At 42.8% G+C, this 14,368-nt stretch overlaps 1 protein-coding gene across 13 annotated transcripts in view; it reads left to right on the top strand.

The window, feature by feature from the left end:
- Atxn1 (ataxin 1) overlaps positions 1 to 14,368 on the top strand; it is a 423,758-nt gene that overhangs the window by 162,595 nt on the left and 246,795 nt on the right. For all 13 annotated transcript variants that reach the window (XM_031359330.1, XM_031359325.1, XM_031359326.1 and 10 more), the window contains one exon: positions 4,677 to 4,805. The gene's annotated coding sequence lies outside the window, so the exon portion shown is untranslated. The remainder of the gene's footprint in view (positions 1 to 4,676; positions 4,806 to 14,368) is intronic.

Below are 14,368 nucleotides of genomic sequence, written 5' to 3'. Positions count from 1 at the left end.
TTTTTGTACTTGTGGAATATAGGTCTGTTTAAATAGGGTCTTTATATAACAATGTTTCAAGTCTCCCTTAGAGTATGGTGATTTTAATGTTCTTGCTCGCTTGTCATATAAAAGCACAGACCCCCCTTCTCCCATCACATATTCCCATGCACTAGTACCAGACAGTAAATACCATTGTAAGGTGGCTTTCACTTCTTTTAAGACAGGGTCTCAAGTGTCCCAGGCTGACCTCTGATATTCTGTGTAGTTACGGATGAACTTGATCCTCTCATCCTCCTGCTTCCATTTCTCAGGTGCTGCGAAACCAGGTGTATGCATCCCCATGGCTGTTATATGTGATGCTGGAGATTAAATCCAGAGCTTTGTATAAGCTAGGCAAAGCACTCTGGACTAGGCTTGTGGTCCAGAGAGATGGCTCGGCAGATGAAGGTGTCTTTAACTCAACATGGCTTCCTACATTAGATTCCAGGCAACCCATGTAGGGAACAGAGAGAACTGACTGCCACAAATAGTCCTCTGCATTCCACATGTAGACACACTAAGATAAGCAAATAAACAAATGAGTGAATACATAAGCAAATACATTTTAAACAACCACAAAAAGTAATATCTCCCTTAATGTAACACAATGTGAGGCCTACTTAGAGGTGATTTTGCTGGTAACTACCAAGAAACCCCAAACGAGCAGTGTACAAGCAGTTCAGACCATAACTTGCTTTTCTTATTTAGTTTCTGTCAACACCCAGTTTTCCAGAAGTATCCCCTGTTCCTGCAAAGTTATTAATGAGCCATTTACCATTTCTCCCCTTACCATGATACTATGACTCAGGCAGTTTCCTGCCAGGTTAGGGTTCCAGTCAAAAGGAGACCAGGATGGAGAAAGGGACTCAGAACCACAAGGAAGACCACTCAGCAGTGTTATGACAGTATAAACAGAGGGAGGGACCGTGAGATGATTTGTGTCGGTTAGTGCTGATGGTGACCAGTAACCATCAGTGCATCTTGTCTTGCTAAACCTTTATCTACTTATCTCTAACTTAGACCCAGCTAGATCCAACAGTACCTGGAGGAGCCCTGTAAAAATAGCCCACTTGGGGGTTGCTCTCCAAACCAGCATCAAAGGCTTAGGAGCCTTACCTTCTAACCTTGGTCTCATACCGAGGGAAGATTTTTTTTTTTTTTCCCATGAAGCCTATGCCCAGCAAAAACATAATTACAAAGGTCTTTAATTTAGCATTTCTAAAATAAAACCAAAGGGTTTTTCTCAGCTAATCTGGATCACTGTTTAGCTTCTCTCTAATAAGAAAAACATAAAGAAATGCTTCAATTTTTATCATTTCATTTTTATTATTATGTATGTAATATATATGCCCAGTGGGCAGTGTTGGATCTGGAACTTGCATGTGTCTTAGAACATTCTTTTTATTTATTTTGTTATTTGTTTATTTGTCTTGGTTTAGTTTGGTGGTTATTGAGATAACATCCCATATAGCCCAGGCTGTCCTGGAACCTATGTTGAAACTCAAGCTATCCTTAAACCTCTGATCTCTCTGCTTCTACCTTTTTGGTGCTGGGATTCCACACCTGAACCAACTATGAGACTAGCCTTTGGCACCACCTTAAGAACTGAATGACTGAGAAAGCCATGGGAGACCTTCAAACTCTTCACTTTCACTTTAATCCAAATCCTTAGCTAATACCGCTTTTTAAGGTGGTAAAAATTAACCCTATCCTAGCGAGTAACCCGCTCACCAGTGGTGCATGACATGCAAACTCACTAGTGTGAGAAAAAAAGGCACGGTGTGTACTCAAAACTTCTCCTCAGCAAACAAATCCACCAGCTGAAGATGGAGCCCATCTTCTTGATTCTGAAATGATTGGTCAGTTTGAAAACATATGCAGCTCACTGCCAGGAGGAATGAAAATTGATATATTCATTTTGGAAACTACTGTGATGCCATTGTGGAATAGTGTGTGTTCACACACTCCCAGGCTGAACCCCAGGGAAATGTGTGCTTATGTGCATTGCTTCCAGTAGACATAGTGTGTTTCTAACAGGGGGAAAAAAATGGAAGCTGAAAAAAAATGTGAAAGTCCATCAATAGAAGATATATATATATATATATACATATATATATATATATATACATATATATGTATATACATATATATGTACATACACACACATATTTTCACACTGCGAAACTGTTAAAAGAAGAACTGACATGAGTTAAATTTAACAAAGTTTACTTAAGCGAGGAAAAAAGGTTCTAGAACCGGGCAGCATTCCAGAACAAAGATGGGTTGGAAGGCTCCACCCTACCACATTTACAGGTTATATTAATAGCCTAAGAAAAGGAAGTGACAAGCCGACAGGAGGGGATTGGCTGTAGTTGCCATTGGCCTTATGTAGACATGGTCTGATCAGTTGGCAGCCTATGATTGGCTAAAGCTCGACTCTTGTGATTGGCTAAGCCAATGCTTGGTTATATGCCTATACTCTACTCTTAGGATAGATTATAACTTGTTTATATATCAGGTTAGGGATACAGTTATACCATGTGCAAAGGTTGTGTTGGGCCAGATTTTACCACCCTAGTGCAAAGCCAAGTGTAAGCCAAACTGATTGAGCTTAGCAGCACAGTGGAATCCTACAGAGTGAAAGTGAGCAAACTCAAGTTACTCTGAAACACAACTTGGTAAATCTTAACAAAAACATAGTGGAGATCTATTTACAAGAGACTGCGTATTAGCACAGTAGAATTACTTACTGGATTTCAGGAGCTGAGGGTATCCCTCAATTGGTAGGGTTCTTGCCTAGTGTTCTTGAAACCCTATAATCCAGATAGGCAAGTACATGTCAGTTATCTCAGCACACAGGATGTAGGGCCTGGAGAATGACTTAAGGATAGGGACATTTATGCAGTAAGTTAGAGATCAGCCTGGGCCACATGAGAACCTGTTGTTATTTAAGAAACAAACAAAAACAAAACAAAACAAAACAAAAACAACTAAAACCATATCCCACAATAAATGGGATGAGTCCATCAGCAGGGCAGTGAGGTCTCAGACAGTACTTTGTGCTGAACTTCAAAGGTGATATATTTGTTATAGACATTCTTTGGCAAGCTTCAAATTTTATACAGGAAAAATAGTTTTAAAGCTCTAGCGTAAGTCAGAGTCTTCCCTGTGTGTTTTCTGTCTATTGCACTTAATAGTCCCTTGTGTGTATGTGTACACGCATATCTGTATGTGCACATGTGCACATGTTTGGGTGCACACGTATGCATGAGCCGGTGGAGGAAAGAGGTCAATCTCTGATGTTGTCCTTTGGGAGTTATCAATCGTGCCCTCTGAGAAAGGGTGTGTGATTGGCTAAGCACCAGCCAAGGGATCTGCTGGCCCCACCTCCCCTGCACTGAGATTATAGTCATGCACCATGCCTGCCTTTTTCTTTTTTTAAAGTGGTTTCTGAGGGTGGAACGTAAGACTTCCTGCAACTGCCCAGGAAACACTTTAGCGACCGAGCAGTCTACCTGGCCCTCATCATTTTCTGTTCATAGGCAGTGTCTGGAAATCACACAGGAAGGGTTACAAGCTTTGATCCCACAGTGAGGCCCCTGGGTTCATGGCTGGGAAAGAGGTCACCGGGAGGCACTGGCACCAGGAGCTCCATGGAGTGGGTTGCAAAGGACAGCCACATTGCCTTTATTCCTGCGTAAAGCCTAGGAAATCTTGCAGTGTGGATGAAAGAGAATCTGCCAGAGCAGGCTCTGTGACCTCTCAGAGAAATCTGTCTTTATTGTCCCAACAGTGACTAATGCTTCCGAGGTGGGTCATTTGCCAAGGATGTTATTATGAAAAGCATTTTCCTTGGCAGCCCACTGTTCCTTTTTTTGAGCAACATGAAGCCTTTGGAGCCAGTGAGGCAGGAGTTGCATGTACACAGGGATGTCACAGGTACACAGGTACAGGTGCCTGTGTAGGCAGGCAGATTGTCACAGCCTCAACATTTTAGTCTTAGACAAATTCAAGGTGTGTGAGAACTCGATGTATGTGGGAATGAGGGTTGCAATCAAACAGGAGATGGAGGCCTGGGCCGGAAGTGCTGCCTGCCTGAAATGCAGACCAGCATCTGAAGGAAGGGCAAGCAGTGGGTTGGTTTCCCACACTCACCTGGCCTGCCGGGTCACAGCAATCCATAGTCCCAAGCTCGGGGCACCCAGTGCCCTCTTCTGGCTTTGGCAGGCACTGCATACACACACAATGCACATACATACATGCAGTCAAAACACACGTGCATAAAATGAAAATATATAAACCTTTAAGAAGAGAAAAATTTTAATCTGAAAGTTCCAGTTAGGCATGCTCCTGATAGCTTCTGAGAGGGAGCTAACAGCTTTGTATGTGACTCCCTGAAAAGTCAGAATCAAGGCAGGAGAAGGGCAGTTATCTATTAATTTATTCCCTTTGATTTAAAAAAATTATTTATATTTAAAAATTATAATGTGTGTGTGAGTGTGCATGTTTGTACGGGTGTGGGCAGACATGTGTGAGTGTGTGTGTATGCACGCATGAGTGTTTGTTGGGGGATGTTTATCTTTTTGGTGACTTCAAATTATGTTAATTAGGGCCACAAGGCTGCCTAACTACCAGTCTTGATTTTATGTTTCCAGGTTCAGGCCTCTTACACTGACTTTCTCTACTGCCACCCTTTCTACTCAAGCAAAATCTTCAAGAAAAGATCTCCTGAGAAGGTGGTGGCTGCTTGTGGCTTTGCACTGTGCTGAAGGCAAATGGTACAGGTAAGTAGGTCTAAAGCTGGTACCATCTGGAAATCCTAAGACAGGGGTTGGCACAATCAGTAGTTCTTCACAAAGATGGGCATACATGTGCATGCTCATATGTGAACACGCATGTACACTCACACATATACACATGTGCATACAAACACAGGCACACACACATACAGGAACAGTATATATCTCCATACCTAAATATTATCCCACTACTTTTTTTCTGGAGTCTTTTAATGAAAGAGAACTGTTACATTTCTGCACACATACAAACACACACACACACACACATGTGGTGTGCATGCTTGCATATAGGCATGCTCACATGTATGTGAGTTAACATGTTTCTGTGCATGTGGAGCCCAGAGCTTGACATTGGGAGTCTCTTGTCTGCTTTTTATGTGGGTTCAGGGATCTGAACTCTGGTCCTTAATCTTTGCACAAAAAGTGGTTTGCCCACTTAGCCATCTAGTTACTCTACCGAGTCCCTTTTCTTTTACTTTCCTTTTCCGTAGAGAAAATAATTTTTACTTACTTTGAAGTGACTGGTAAGATGTGTGACAAGAGAATGATACATAAAGGATAACTCTGATGCTGTTACTCGGCTGCGGGGCAACAACAGTCAAATCGCAGAGAATACAATATAACCTATAGTCTCATCTAATTGTTTGTTTCTCTTGATCAGCAGCATTCAATGGCAAAGTATTTTTACCATGGAACTCTCTCTTATTACATAATTTCCCAACAAGCAGGCATTCTTTTATTTGATCCTGTTCATCTGGAATTGAATTGTGTGTGTGTGTGTGTGTGTGTGTGTGTGTGTAACTATAGTAGTTCCTGTTATTAATGGCTTTCTTAAGACAGTTGCTGATTGGTGAACTGCTGAATGGGAGAGCTTTCAGATCTGAAGAGTTTCAGTACATGTTTCTGAATTACTTTCCAACCAAACGGTAGCAGGTTCTGTTTGCAGAAGAGACACATAAGCATTCTCTATCTTCAAAGTCCTGGATGCCAAGAGCTCTGGATGCTGAAAGGGGGCTTGCTTCTTTTCATTGGTGGTCATAAATGATCTGTGCTTGTCCACGTGTGCCGTGTGAGGGGCGATATGTGCACACAGAGGAGGCCATTTGCTTGCAGGTCCTGCTGTGTTTTAGAACCTGCCTTCTGTAAATGGAGGCACACTTAAAGCTTGCCAGATTTGGACATTTGAGAAATAATACTAAATCAAGGAGGACTGTGAGAGCCCTGGGGAGATGTGAGATCTTTCTTTCCAGCCAAGTATTTTTAGACAATTGTGAAATCACTGAATAGCCAGCATTTTCCAGTGAAAAGTGAAGTTTTTTCACTGCTTAAAAAGAATAAGGAGATATTTCATAAACAGCCTCCAGGAGAAGCAATTTGAAGCCAGACTTCTCATTATTAAGAATGTGCATGTGTATATGATTATCTAGCATGTATATGTATGTATTCTGTGCCCAGGATGTTGGTTGCTACATAGAACATAGAGGCTACTGATCCCTCGGATCACTACAGGGGCCCTGCTCTTTTTTGGGGGATGGTTTCCTAAGTTTGCATTTGTAAAATGCACATTAAAAATAGTGGTGATTGTGTGAGGTGATGCTTCATATGACTGAATGTGGCATGTTTATTCTCATTAAAGTTTTGTGTTGATAGGACATTTATTGATACTAGAGGATGACTGACTATGGGTCAGGTGTGGAAGAGCGCACCTATGATCCCAGTACTCAGGGGCAGGAGGATCAGGAATTCAAGGTTTGTTTGCCTCACATGAAACCTTATCTCAAGAGAGCAGAGGAAAAAACAATCACAAAAGAGAAAATGGGGGCAGGAGAGGTTGTTCTACTGCCCTGCGGATCAGAGTTCAGGCCCCAGCATCCATAGAATAAACCAGGCATTCTAGGAAATACCTATAGATCCAGCTCTGAGGGGGCATGGTGAGGCAATATTTCAGCCTAGTCAAGAAGATGTAAACCTCACATTTAGAGAGAGACCCTGCCTCATAGGAGTGTATGGAGAGTGATAGAGGACACCTGATGTCCTCTGCTGGCCTCTGTGGACACTTACCCACACTTAACCTATATACACATGTGTACTTACAGTCACACAGATACACATACAAACAAATTAAGTCCTTTAAAAAGAAAAGGACTGTGGTAGGAGCTAACAACACTATACTGCAGTGATCACAACAGTGGAATTCTGCCTTATGCAATTATGTTTTCTCTTCTTCCTCTTCTACCTCTGGTTCAACCCCTAGTGTCTGAAGGAATTTAACGGCTTATTATTACCAGCGTGCACTGAGTCAGTGCTGTCCAGGACAGACTGTCTACTGAACGTCTTTAAGGAAGAGATCTATTCCTACAGGGCTTAAGACTGCTACTCTATTGCCTGGCTAGGGCACCCGAGTATCAATCTGGCCAGGCTGCCTTGGACCAGCCCGTGTAATAGCTTCTCATTCCTACCCAGGTTGCCCTGACATGGGATAGAAAGTGACTTGGGCCAGGAAGGTATCAGGCCTTTTATGAGCCCCACAGCAAGAGCCCCTCCTCTTCTGGAGCCATGTGTGAGCTGATTCACTTGGCTCATGTCCTCTTCCTATTGATAAACAAGCTTCATTTCGTGAACCAAATGAATGGAAAGGCATGGGGTTAGAACTTCCATCTCCTTGGTTCTTGACAGTGTGCACTACAGCCTACAGATGCATAGGGGGAGGGTAAATGAGCTGCAGAGATGGCTCAGCAGCTAAGATCACTAACTGCTCTTCAGAGGACCTGGGTTCAATTTCCAGCATCCATATGGTGGCTCAAAACACTATGTAACTCCCGTCCCAGGAGATCTTATGCCCCTTTCTGGCTTCTGAGGGCACTGCACATACTTGGTGTACAGACATAAACATGCTACCAAAACATACACATAAAATTAAAATACATAAAATCTCAAACACAAAATAAAGGTGGAGATGGGGTAAACTGGGTGCTGATTCACTCCACCCTTTGGCCACTTATTAAGATCAAAAAATGGGAGAAAGACAGTCCAAAGTAATTTTTCATCAGCTACAACAAACGCAGGGCCACTTGGTTAGCGTCTGCCGCTGCCTTCCACTGACCCTCCTATGACTGGTTTGTCTCTTACTGTATTCACTGAGGCCCTAATTTCCAGTCTCATTCACATAGCTTTGGACTTAGCAGAAGAGACACATTTAAATTCCCAATTAAGGCACTTTAGCTGAAGGCTGCCTCTTTAATGGTCATAAGTGAATCTCTCTTAGGTAATAGTGAGAATGCATAAGTAAATAAAAGCATATATTTTAGGCAAGTGTGTGTGTTGGGCTTGAAGGAATTATGAAATTCATGGGAGAGAGGACAAAACATAAGGAGTCTTAACAACTGTACATTATACAACGAGTTTGCTGTGCGCTGCCAGACTCAGACGAGACACTCCAGGCATGTAGGTAGGAAGGCTGCATGGAGCTGCTTCACGGATGGTAATGATGCCACCATAAGGACCGTGTAGTGTTTCGGTAGCACCTAGTTTCCTTATTGTCACCAAACAGGAAGAGAGGAGCCTTTAGCTGTGACTCCCAGGCTGCTGTGCAGAAATGCAGGCATGATAGTTACCTAAAACCTACCAGAATCTGATCCTCCAGGGAGGCAGGAGAGCAGGCACTGTTATCTATGTCTAATGGTGTGATAATTTGAAGCTGAAATCCTGCAGGCTTTTTGCTGTTCTCTGTTCCTTAGGTATGGTGATGCAAAGCGTTTCGATTTCTCCCCATAGCCACGTAGAAGAGCATCTTTAAAATCAACAGAGTATTGCTGAGAAGTTAATCCTCGAAGTCCCCTCTGGAACGTAGGGCGCCCTAGGGTATGGCTGGTGCTGAATGAAGCCCATGGTTTTGGAATTGTGTGAAGTAAAGCTCATGTCTTCCTGTTGAAGTCTCATGCAAGTCATTCATCACATTCATTTATTTGACACATGATTTGTGCCTGTGGTGTTAAGCAGTGTAAACATGGACAGGATCAAGGTAGACATGGGCTGGCCATAATGGAGCTGTCCAAACTAGGTTGATATTATCGAAAGAACAGAGAGTGACTGGAGCAAATAGGGAGGCCAACTGGACTGTTAAGAGGGAGAGCCTGGGCTGAGACTGAAGAAGGACCTGTGGGTGAGGAAGGCAGGAAGCAGAAACAACCAGAGAGTAGACGAGGATTGCAGATGGATGGAGTGCTCTTGGCAACAACTCCAAACTAGAAAATGATAAAGATAGGCATAGGAGTATATATGAACGTTCTCTCCGGTGGACCCATCTGGGCCAGGAGTGGTGTGCACTTACTCATCTCTCAAGGGAAGTGATTTAAGCAGAACATCTCTCTCACAACTTGCCGGTCTCTGAGAGTCTGAGCAGTGAATCTTCTGGTTGCTATTGAGTGCATACCACGTTAAAAGCATAGATGTCACCCTGCATCTGTCTTGGTGTGCACTAATACCCTGGCATTCCTCCTCGTCACAGAAGATGCTTCAAGGTGTATATTTTAAAAAGTGAATAGTTCTGAAGCAAATGAATGCTAAGTTTTTCTATGCATGCATATACATGATGACAAAAGTTATCTTTAAATTATACACAATAATACTGAAGATATAAGTTATAACAATAGATTGTGATGGACATTGGTGCTTTGGGGCTTCGATTAAGTAAAATAGGACTCTTCAACACAAGTAACTGCAAAACCATAGCAATGGAACTGAAAACCAAGATGGCTGCTGAGCAACTAACAGGAGGGTAGCAAATACCATGTGTACACACAAGACAAAGGGATGATGCATGTCTCAAGTAGGAAAGAGTGAGACAGCATGGGATTTCAGGATGCTTTTCAGAATTTGTCAGTTGTATGTTTCTAGAATTTTCTTTTCAGTATTTCCAAAACAGTGCTAACCTACGTAACTAAAACAATGGAAAAGAAATCTGTAAATAGTTGGGGGCTGCTTTGATTTCATTCTTTAACCATGAAGAATTGAGGTGATTGCTTCATGGGATGCATTTATCTTTCTCTTTTATGAAGTATAGCTCTGTGTGTGTGTGTGTGTGTGTGTGTGGGTGTGTGTGTGTGCGCACTCACGTGTGCATATCACCCACACAGAGAGACAAAGAATGTAGAGGTTAGATGTTGACATCCATTGTCTTCAATCACTCCCTAGCTTATGTTTTGAGAAAGCACCTTACACTGGATGTAAAGTTCATCAGTTCAGTCAGGCAAAGCTGGCTGATGAGCTGGCTGGCTAGGGTTCTGTATACCTGCACCTCCCCAGGGTTGGGACTGCAGATGTACACCATCACATCTAGATTCCATGTGGGTACTGGAGATCCAAACCAAGATCCTCTTGCTTGGTCAGCAAATGATTTACTGACTAAGTCATTTCCCTAGTCCTGGCTCTTTCCTATTTTATCTATTATAATCTATCTTAAAGTATATTATAGATCATATGATTCACTCCAACACACATAGATAGATATATGTGACTAATAAAGTTTCCAGATCAAAGCAAGTCATCTTATCTTGGACATTCCAGTATTGATGTCCTTCTCAGCATTTATGGGCTTATGGTTCTTTTTCCCAACTTCCCTATATTCCTGGATGCTTGTAACAGTCTTTTACACAATTACATCCACTCAAAGACTCCTATTCTTTGGCCTTTAATGGGCTTTAAGTAAATGCTATGCTTTTTGTTGGGGTTTACTATCATCAATGGGCACCTTTTACTATCATTTGTCCTTAACAACTGCTCTAGTGGAGAGCAAGCATCCAGCATAAAATATGACTGCTGTGTTTTTTCTCTTCTTTGAGTAGCCTAGTCTAGCTGTCCATTCCACTAGTGGATCCACACATCATAGGCAAGAATGGGAGTGCACATCATATGCACGCGTGCACGCACACAGGCACAGACAGACAAACACACAGATAAACACACTCACACACACAGACCCACAGACACACATTCACATGCACACACAGTCACACTCACACACATACACAGACACACACAGATACATGCACATACATAGACCCACACACAGACATACACAGATACATACAGACACACACACAGACACATAGAAAAGAGACACACACACACAGACACACTCACACAGAGAGATACACACAGAGATATACTCACACACACAGACCCACAGACACATATTCACATGTATGCATAGACACACACACAGACACAGACACACACACACAGACGCATACAGACACTGACACACACACAGACATACATATACATAGACACACACACAGACACACACATACAGACACACACAGACAGACAGACACACACACACAGTACATTCTCAAACACAGGCCCATTTTCCATTTAGATTTATAGTGTACATTTCATAGTGAAGGAGAGTATTTTTGTTATCTATTTAATATTTAAAATAGAGATTTCCCTCAATTTTATCCTTCATCATAAACATGTTCTCCCCTTTTGACTCCATGCCTTTCAGTCTGGAGGTAGCATCCATAATTCATATCCTGCTGGGGAGAAGGCAGCATTTTGAGACACTTAATGATGTTTTTTTGTGGTAAAAGAAAAAACATGTACAGTCAGAGATTCAAGAGTACACATTATTTTATATGTCAACATAGCTTTTTAAGGCTATTTTGGAGCACTTTAGAATTTCTGAGATGATTTTCCAGCCTTCCTTACAAAGCATTTTATTCTTAATACGTGGGGATATTCACATAGCATGGAGATAATACAGTGGAGTATTCTGGTATCTGATGGGGAAAATATTTACAAAAGGTTTGCTTCCAAAGCTCATCATTGTGTGTGTCCATACAGGAACCTTAACACTCTGTAGAGCTCCCCCAGCCCACCTGTGATGCTTGTGATGTTGGGAAATGGCCTATCCCAAGTGGAAGCAAACATGGGAAGTGGAGGCATAATCAACATGGCACTAGCTTTGGTCTTTTTCAAGCTATCATCTACCCTTTTATTTCTTAGAGACTATTAAATAAAATGAAACATTTAAATCTATTCTCTAAGATCTGGAAAGGGTAAGATTCTTAGGTGCACCAGTAGGGATGGAAGGAAGCATGCAGACCAGGTTAAGCCCTCTCTCTGAACTTAGGACCCGCCATGGCAGTATCATTTACCCCTTCGGTGTAGTCCATGTCCTGGATGAAGTGTTCATGTGTTGAAACTTTTATAAAATTTAGGAAAAAATGTGAAAAGCATCTTGGGGACCAGTGTGGTGGCATGGTGGCATTAGGGGGGATGAGGTATTGGGGATTACCAAGAGTTTGGGTCAGCCTGGGCTACACAGTGAACCTGCACTGTCCTGGGCTACACTATGAGAATCTATCTCAATGAAACACAAAGAAAAAAATGAAATAAAAATGCATGAGTGTGGTTTGAAGTTAGTAAGAAGTAGGTCGGTGCTGTGACGTGTGTCATCTAGGCTTTAGTGAGGAGTATATTGTTAAAATTTATTTTCTGAAACTTAGGATGTGGTTTTTGTGATTTGGAAGTTATGTTCTGCCCGTCATCTTCTCAGAAATATATTTTTTAAATTCTTTGTCATTTCTGCCCCTTCTCTTCCCAGTGGAGGAAACACATCATACTTTGCGCTCTTTAGAGCGGCAGTTTTGGTCAGCCTGGCACATGGCAGATGCTTCCCCAACGCTGATTGCTACTCTTGCTGGGACCTCTTCCTCTTTTCCTTTCCCTTTCTGTTTCCTAGTGTTGAGTATCTAAACAAAGCAAATATAACTGAATGAAGTACAGTTGCCTTCCTACCACCCATGCTTTTAAAGCTGGGGCCATATTTGGCCTCACTGGCAGAGATACAATCTTCCCCTGCATGTGTCTGTGGAAGAACCAACATTCAAGTGGACCGCCCTTGGACTTGAGAACCAGGAGAGCATTCGACAGGGTGCTCAGCGATGCTGTGCCTCTGAGTTTCTATCAAGAACAGGCTAGAACAGGAGTAGTTGCCCTCTGAGGCTTCCTCTACTTCTAAAAAGAAAAAAAAAAAGTCACCTTAAATCTTTGGTGCTTTGAGACTTTGAAGTGTCTGCAGAAAACACATATGAAAAGCCACAGCCTCAGTTTATGCAATGCTGGCATATTTTAGTGGCTTTTTTGGTTTGTGCCCTCCTTTGTGCTCAGGTGGAGCTAATGACCTCCCTACCTCTCTGGTGATAAGCTTAAAGGAAAGGAGGTGGTCACAGAGGCAAGGCCCTTCCAGATGTTTAACCCCTTCTGCTGGTCTCCAGATGGAGCAGAGGGACCATCACTTTGCTTGGCTTTGAGATGAATCCCTCTCTGGAGGGAAATCTGGCAGCTGTGTCCTAGTCAAACTGCAGGGCTGATACGACAGTTTGGGGAGAAGGGGCGAGACAGAAATAGCGGATTTCAAAATAATCCAATTACAACAGCAGGCAGAGCGCAGTTAGGCAACAAGAAGGCACAAAGATCGGCCCCAGAGCCTGACTGTACACTGTTGATGGAGTGCAGACTCCAGACGTGCACCTTCATGCAATTCCCACCACACACACACACACACACACACACACACACACACAAGTGCCAACCCATGTTATGGCTAGAAAAATACCCCAGTCGCAACACATTCTGAGCAGGAGGCTCATGTGATTTTGAGATGCCATCAGGGCTTTTCTCTCTTTCCAGTGGTCTAATATCAGGCTGTGTTGTTGTACCTGTGTTGTACACATAGATCTATTTTTCAAAATGTGTGTGTGTGTGTGTGCATGCCTATGCATGTCCTTGATTACATATGTGTTTCTGAGTGTGAGCACATGGATGTCACTGAGTCTGGGTAGAGGACAGAGTGTTGTTCCTCACCTGTGATCTTGTTGGTGATGGGGCATCTTGCCCAGGCTATTAACTTCTGTGGATTCTCCTGTCTCTGTCTCCATGGCACCTTGGAAGCACTGGCATTGCCGATGCACACCATGCTAGGCTTGGGGGATCTGAACTCAGGTTCCCACACTTGTGAGACCTCTCTAGTTCTTGGTCTGTTCTTTTAAAGTCCTTTCCCTGACTTTGCTCCTATGCAGGAGAATGTCATAGGCATGTATTTGTAGATCACTATGCTGAAGGTAGCTGGGGCCACCTCTGCAGGGACAAAAACCCTTATTTTAATCCATGGATTTTGATAACAATGACAGGGGAAGAAGAGTGCCCCATGACACAAAGATGACAGAAAAATGCCCCATGACACAAAAGGCCATGTGTCTGATCCCCAGCTTCCCAGCACTGCGGTGTATAGCCGCCATCAAGTACCTGCGGTTGTGTGAAGATGGAACCTGTTAGAGTTTCTGCAATGCATGTGCTGCTTGTAATAAGTCCCAGAACAGGAATATAGACATTGTGGATTAAAGGGGAAAGTACTGTTAAACACAGCAGGGCTGGGGATGGGGTTGAGGAGAGAGATAGAGGGAGAAATGAACATGAAGCTCATGGTTTTAAGTTGGAAGGACAGTGAGGTGGACCTACAAGATTCCTGCCCCACAAATAAA

This window comes from Mastomys coucha, unplaced genomic scaffold, assembly GCF_008632895.1.
Source record: "Mastomys coucha isolate ucsf_1 unplaced genomic scaffold, UCSF_Mcou_1 pScaffold7, whole genome shotgun sequence".
In the NCBI taxonomy this organism is placed as follows: domain Eukaryota; kingdom Metazoa; phylum Chordata; class Mammalia; order Rodentia; family Muridae; genus Mastomys; species Mastomys coucha.
The sequence above is the reverse complement of the archived record's forward strand: the minus strand, read 5'-3'. Positions and strand labels throughout refer to the sequence as shown.